Source organism: Pagrus major, chromosome 2, assembly GCF_040436345.1.
Source record: "Pagrus major chromosome 2, Pma_NU_1.0".
Classification (NCBI taxonomy): Eukaryota; Metazoa; Chordata; class Actinopteri; order Spariformes; family Sparidae; genus Pagrus; species Pagrus major.
The window spans coordinates 4,442,945-4,449,274 of NC_133216.1; positions in this window are offsets into that span (position 1 = coordinate 4,442,945).

Here is a 6,330-nt window from a genome sequence, read left to right on the forward strand (position 1 = left end):
GTTCTGTTCATCAACCTGTTTTTGAATCAGTACCAAGTGTAAACACACCATGACTTCACCCATTGGTTTAACCCAGTTATTACGTCTGCAAAACCACCAGACATGTAATGACTAGTATTCCTTTTCTCGTACAGTATTACTTTAGGTAATACATTATTTTCAAAAAAACAAGAAGTTATGCAGAATCTTCTTTTCTTCAACAAACTCATCATACTCTAAACTTTCTAAAAAGTCGCCACGCGGGAGTGACACTGACTGTAAGCAAAGTTATAAAAGCAATGTTGAAGAAGTACACTGCTGGCTCTAAAGCCCTGAGGCATGATGGGAAGTAGGACATCTTAAATTAGAGCCAACGAGCCATCACCCCACATGGGTCTAAAACCACGCTGAAGAAGATCCGATCAAACTGTACATGCCTGTCCCCGACATGGCATCTCGAGCAAGGGGAAGCAGGGGTGAAAAGGTTGCGTGTAAATTACACAGACACCAGGATGTATAAGTGTTTTTGACATCTGATGCATTTGACAGTTTGCGCAGTTTGATTTTGAATCCTGCCAAGGGGAGTGTGGGAGCTGAGTGGAGCGCAGGACCCTCGCAGAACATGAATGTGGGAGGCTGAAGAGTGACGGAGACGATGACAGGATGGGGACAGGGATGACACACACAGTGCAGCAGTTGCTGCTGTTGCAGACTGTGCGTGTGTCTGAAGCATGGGTGTACTTAAAAGACGTTTCTTGACATGTTGGTGATTTTATGTCTTTCTCAGTGTTTAAACATGTCGGGGAAAATTGTATCTCAGTTGATCATTTCACATCTTGTCTTTAAAAAGATCAGACTGCTGTGATACTGTCACTGAGCATCAGAGACAAAACCGTGAGAAACTCCTTCACTCATTTGAGGCTGAGTTCAGTTAGCCAGTTAGGATGGCAAGGAGGCTCGATGAGAGTAACTCTTAAACCAGAAGATTCTAGTTCAGAGCCCTTCGACAGCATCAGATTAACTAATGTATCCTTGAGCGAGTCACTGAATCCCTGCTGCAAACTGTAACTGAAGCTATTATTTCCTTATTTTGTTCAGTAATCTCTTAAATTGTTTTTGTTATCATCAAAAAGCTATTTGCCCCCAAAACATGTAATTTTGTGTTCCCACTTTATAGATGAAGACAGAAGATACTGACCTGGTTAGAGCTGCATGTACCGAATACTTATATAATCAATTAATCCAATGATTATTTTCATGATTAATCCAGTAATCATTTAGTCTCATTATTTTGATTATCAAAATAGGCAGTTTCCTTCTACTGATCAGTTAATTGACAATCTTCCAATCTTATGTATTAATGCAGAAAAGTCAATAATCATAAATTTGAAACCCATTTCTCAACTTTAACAATTCGCCTGTAACAGTTTCGTAAGATCAGGCTGAACGTTCCTCACAGATGAACCTAGTGAATGACGAAATGTAATAGACTTATTTTGTGCATTGTGTTTATGTACTAGGCTACTTCTTGAGTTGTGGGCAAAGATAATGGAAGTAAAGTCTTCTTGTTTTAATTATGTATCATTAGTAGTAGTAAGAACTAACAGTGTGAGAAAAGAAAAAGTCTTTTAAGGAGCTTAAAACAGTTGTTTTACAGAGAACTGTACCGTGAGTCTCAATCTGTCAGAGTTGTTAGAGTTATGATGTTTGATTAGAGTCCTTCCAACACGGTGACCTTGAGGCCACTGGTAACCAATCACACCATGACAGGGCTGCATTTAAGACGGGTGCATGTAGGTGGGCTGAAACCTTGACTGACCTAAAGTACCCCTCGGCTCTCTGGCTGAGCTTACCAGAGACATTCAACCCCACTGCCATGTGCTGCATACCCTCTCTGATCCTTCGGAAAAAAGAAAAAGAAAAACACCCTCCACTCAATTCGACGTGAAGGTCAATTTGTCTTTGCATCTGCCAAAGCCAGCTGAGATCACAATAGACTCCCACAGGACCGATAATTGTACCATTGCATAAATGACACAAGCTTTTGGTAAAAGACGGAGCCGGAGGTTTTGGATTACTTTTTTTTTTTTCCTCTCCCCGCAGTGCAGTGATTAACTTCATCACACTCAAATCCTGCTCAGCAACTCATAAAGTCTCATGGAGAATGGTATTAACTTGTGCAGAGGTATAAGCCCAGGGCTAATTTTTGGAACAGTTTTATCACTGGTGTGCCAGAGTTACATACTGCCGCTGATGACTAAAGAAACTTGCCACACTATTTATAGGATAAGCTCATGAAATCCCCCCATCACTCCCAGCCCACCCTCACCCTCCCACTTATAATTATCCTGCTGACTTTGTTCTCCGCTTTCCCTGTTCTTCCCTGCCCTGTAGTCGAACTTAATGGAACATCCTGTCTCACTATCAAAGCCCCTGCACACCCACGCGGGTCTCTTCAGTTATTCTCGCTGATTAGAGCGCTGTTCTAATCAGCCAGAAAGACCAAACTCAGTGCAACGATAACATTGATGGAGGTGTAGGTTGTCCTGCTTTAAGAGGCTCAACAGGACTGTGAGGTAGTTGTCATTGGTGGTTAATCCAGGTTTTTCAAAGGATAATGTCAGCAGCAAAATCAGCAGTCCCATTAAATCTAAAATATTGCCTGATTAATACAAAAAAAAAGTGGAAGAGACTCAAAAAGAATTATTTAATGTGCAAAAGGATGAAACAATGTGAAAACATTTTACAAAAGAGTTTTTTGTTTAAAGGACCATCGTCAGCACAACTTGCTAAACTAAGTGTAATTATCAGGGTGTATCAGGGCATTGTTTTTTACTTCCTATCGTATATTTGTCTGATTTTTAGACTTATTGTATGACCCAACACCAAGAGAGTAACATTTTAGTAAGAAGGAACATTATTTTTAATTTTGTGCCTATTTTTGAAATTGCTTTTTTTGTATTTACTCTACTGTGGGCTCCATGTTTACATTTTATGTCCTTGATGAAGATTCAGAGCTACCAAGTAAAATGTTTCATGTAATATTTTATTACAAGTTGTTCAAAATATCTAGGTGGCTCAAGGTCACAAATATGAGCCATATTTTGCAATACAACCAATCATTCATATGTCTGATCAGTTGTTGTATATAAGACACACTATATAGACTCATATCTCCCCCTGTGTCCTTTTCATTCAAAACACTGCATGAACTCACAGATTTGCTCTTCATGACACTGTAAACACCAGTTGTCACAAAGCTTCAGATGTATCTGCTCTTCTTTATATTCCCTGTGATTTAAATAGATATATAATAGTAGTACATAACATTCATTTGCCAGACACGTTTCTCCAAAGTATGCACACATATGGAGCAATTCGGGGCTCAGTGTTTTGCTCGAGGACACTTTGACATGCGGACAGGATGAAATAGAGTAAATAGGAATACTCAGAGAGGTAGTTACTACACTACTACAACTACACTAGAGAAGCATTATGCATTATTTGGTGGGTGAACGCAGTGCAAACTCCAAAGATAAACAGACGGCATACACACTGACAGACACACACTGACATTACATTGATGGCATCCTCAGAGCACAGCCTCAGAGTTTTTAGTTTGTGTTTTTTCAGGGGTTGAATGCAGTTCAACTTGCCTGCTTTACATGAACTGTCCGCCTCTTTACTAACTCCTCTACAGCAACTTGATGGGTTGACAAGAGTACTTGAGACTATCTCATTCAGCCCTTCAACAAATATCAATTCAAATCTACTCTTACACTTCTTTTTTTACCCGGTTGTCTTCTGTGGAGCTGTCACGCAATCTCTCCCTCTTACATTTCTCTCTTTTGTTCTCGCCTGCATCTCAGCTTGTCTCTCTCTACTGCTTTAGGAATTTTCCTCCCTTTGAATTTTGATTCCTCCCCAGTGTCTGCGCTTTCTCCTGCCTTTTCTAAAACTCTCTTTTTCCCTTTCTCTCTGTTTCTCTGCCTCCTCGTGTGCGTCTCACTGATGATCTCTCTCTTCTTCCCCCTTGATGTTTCTTTCTGTTTCTTGATTCATCTCACAATCTACCACTGGTTTTGATCTCACTATACCTATACCTCTTTCTCTCAGTCTCTCACACACACAAACACACACACACACACACACACACACACACACACACACACACACACACACACTCAGACTGTCTCTTTCCTCCTGGGTTGCCTGCAGATCAGAGTTGGCATGGTTCTCAGTAAGCTGCAGAGTTACCGAGCTCCTTGATTCATCCCAGCTAACTGGGTGACCCATTTTTTGCACAATCTCGCACATTTTAACGCTCTGAAATGAAGTACTGTAAAGTGTTTTACCACATCAGTTCAACAATATATCTATACTGCCACCATTTGATTCTTTTCCCACTATACATCTATAAATCAAGCCTTTGTGTGCTTTCTAAATGGAGTACCACAGAGGTCCATTCTTGGTCCACCCAGGATCCACATGAAGGACAAAGTAAATGCACATTAACCCAACTAAAGAAATACGTTTTCCTCCTACCTCGGAAATCAGATAAACGCCTGTCATTGCCTGCAACAAATGATCCTGCAACAAATCCTTAAAAAATTAAAACAGCAAGAGATCAATCCCACCAGCACCAGAGCTCTTTTAAGCAGAACGTAAATATTGAATGTTCTGTAAGGGGTCCAATATGAGGAAAATTGTCCTGTTATATGAAATATTACATCGTCTAGTTTTGCTCACTACATCTTTTCTTTCTTACCCTCAGGTGTGCATAAACTACAGGTTCTGAACTTAGTGATAATGATCATGAGAAGCAGGTAATTATTGGTTATCGGTAACAGCTGAAAAAAATCCATATTGTTCCTCTGGAATATTCACTCCCAGTAGTCAGGTCGAAGACTGTCTAATTCAAGTCAAGTCACTTTTCCCTGCAGTACCTGGTGTTTATAAAGTGGAAAGACAAGGTATTAGTGCCTGTCTAATAATGAGATTATTAGCCAGTATATCAGACCTCATCAAACAGTAGGACAATAAATAGAATTTGTGTTATAATTATTGATATTCAGTGAAGTAAATGTAATCAAACAAAAAACTTTTATAAACGCTTGTTTATTTATTAACTTCTGCTCAGTAAACTCATGTCCAACTCATCACTTTTAAACACTGAAAGCCAGACCAAAGAAAAACTAGAGAACCTAACCTGAAAACATAAAATGAACACAGACAAGTCACTCGAGTCATCACGTCTCAAGTCAAGTCGTGAATGTTTAATTTCCAAATCCAAGTTGAGTCTCTAGTCATTTATTTTCTGTCGGATTAAGTTGCAAGTCATCAAAACAGCGACTCAGGTCCACTCAGGTCCAAGTCTCGATGACTTGACTCCACATCTCAGCCAGCAGTTAGACGAATATAGTACGAAGAAAATAGTCTGTAGGATCAGTGAGTTCTTCTTACATACCAGGCTTCAACCATAAAACTACTGTTTGACATTTTGCCTAACAGTGATGACATTCTGTGAAATACTGCTGTGTTCTTTGTAAGTCTAATAGTGACTAATAGAGTTTTTTACTCTAACTGGGTCACAGCTTTATTACACAGAATATACGATGCAGCAGTGGAAACTCCTTCACACAGTTCATACAATCAAAGGACGTACAGACGTCCACATTATAAAGCATTCTGGCTGTTGTGTGAAGGACATTGTGAACTTTTTATTAACATCTTGTTTCCTTTGCAGATACGTACCAGAATATTTCAGCATGCAAAATAAATAAAAATATATAAATATATATATATCAGTCGAGCACCACCTGCAGTTACAACATTAAAATGCTGCTAACATTCACTTCATGTGTCAATAATTTAACACTTTTAACACATTTGGCTGTTGCACGCCGTGTTTAAACGATAAGAATGAGACATTTTTACTTCTCATAGACTGTTTTTGTGTTGTGGTGTGTTTTACTTTTATCTCAGTAGGAGGATATCTTTTCCACCACTCGTTCCTTCCACTTGGGTGACAGACAAACCACAGGGTGTCATATCAGATGATCAGTGCCTTAATCGATAAGATGTCTCCTTATGAGGAGCAACACAACCTGAGACGTGCAGAATTGGGTTACTGTCTGTACCAGCTCTGTGAGGGTAATGATATTTCTGCAGAGTCGTCTGTATTAAACATTATCCCGCTGTGATTATCTCTGTAATGGCTGAAGTTAACTATAAAATACATTTTCAGTCTATAAGGGATTAAAAAACCCACCCTAAAGATCCCCAGTGGACCCAGAATCCCACTGTGGGAACCCTGTGAAACATTTGAATATTCTCCTAATTGCAGATAAT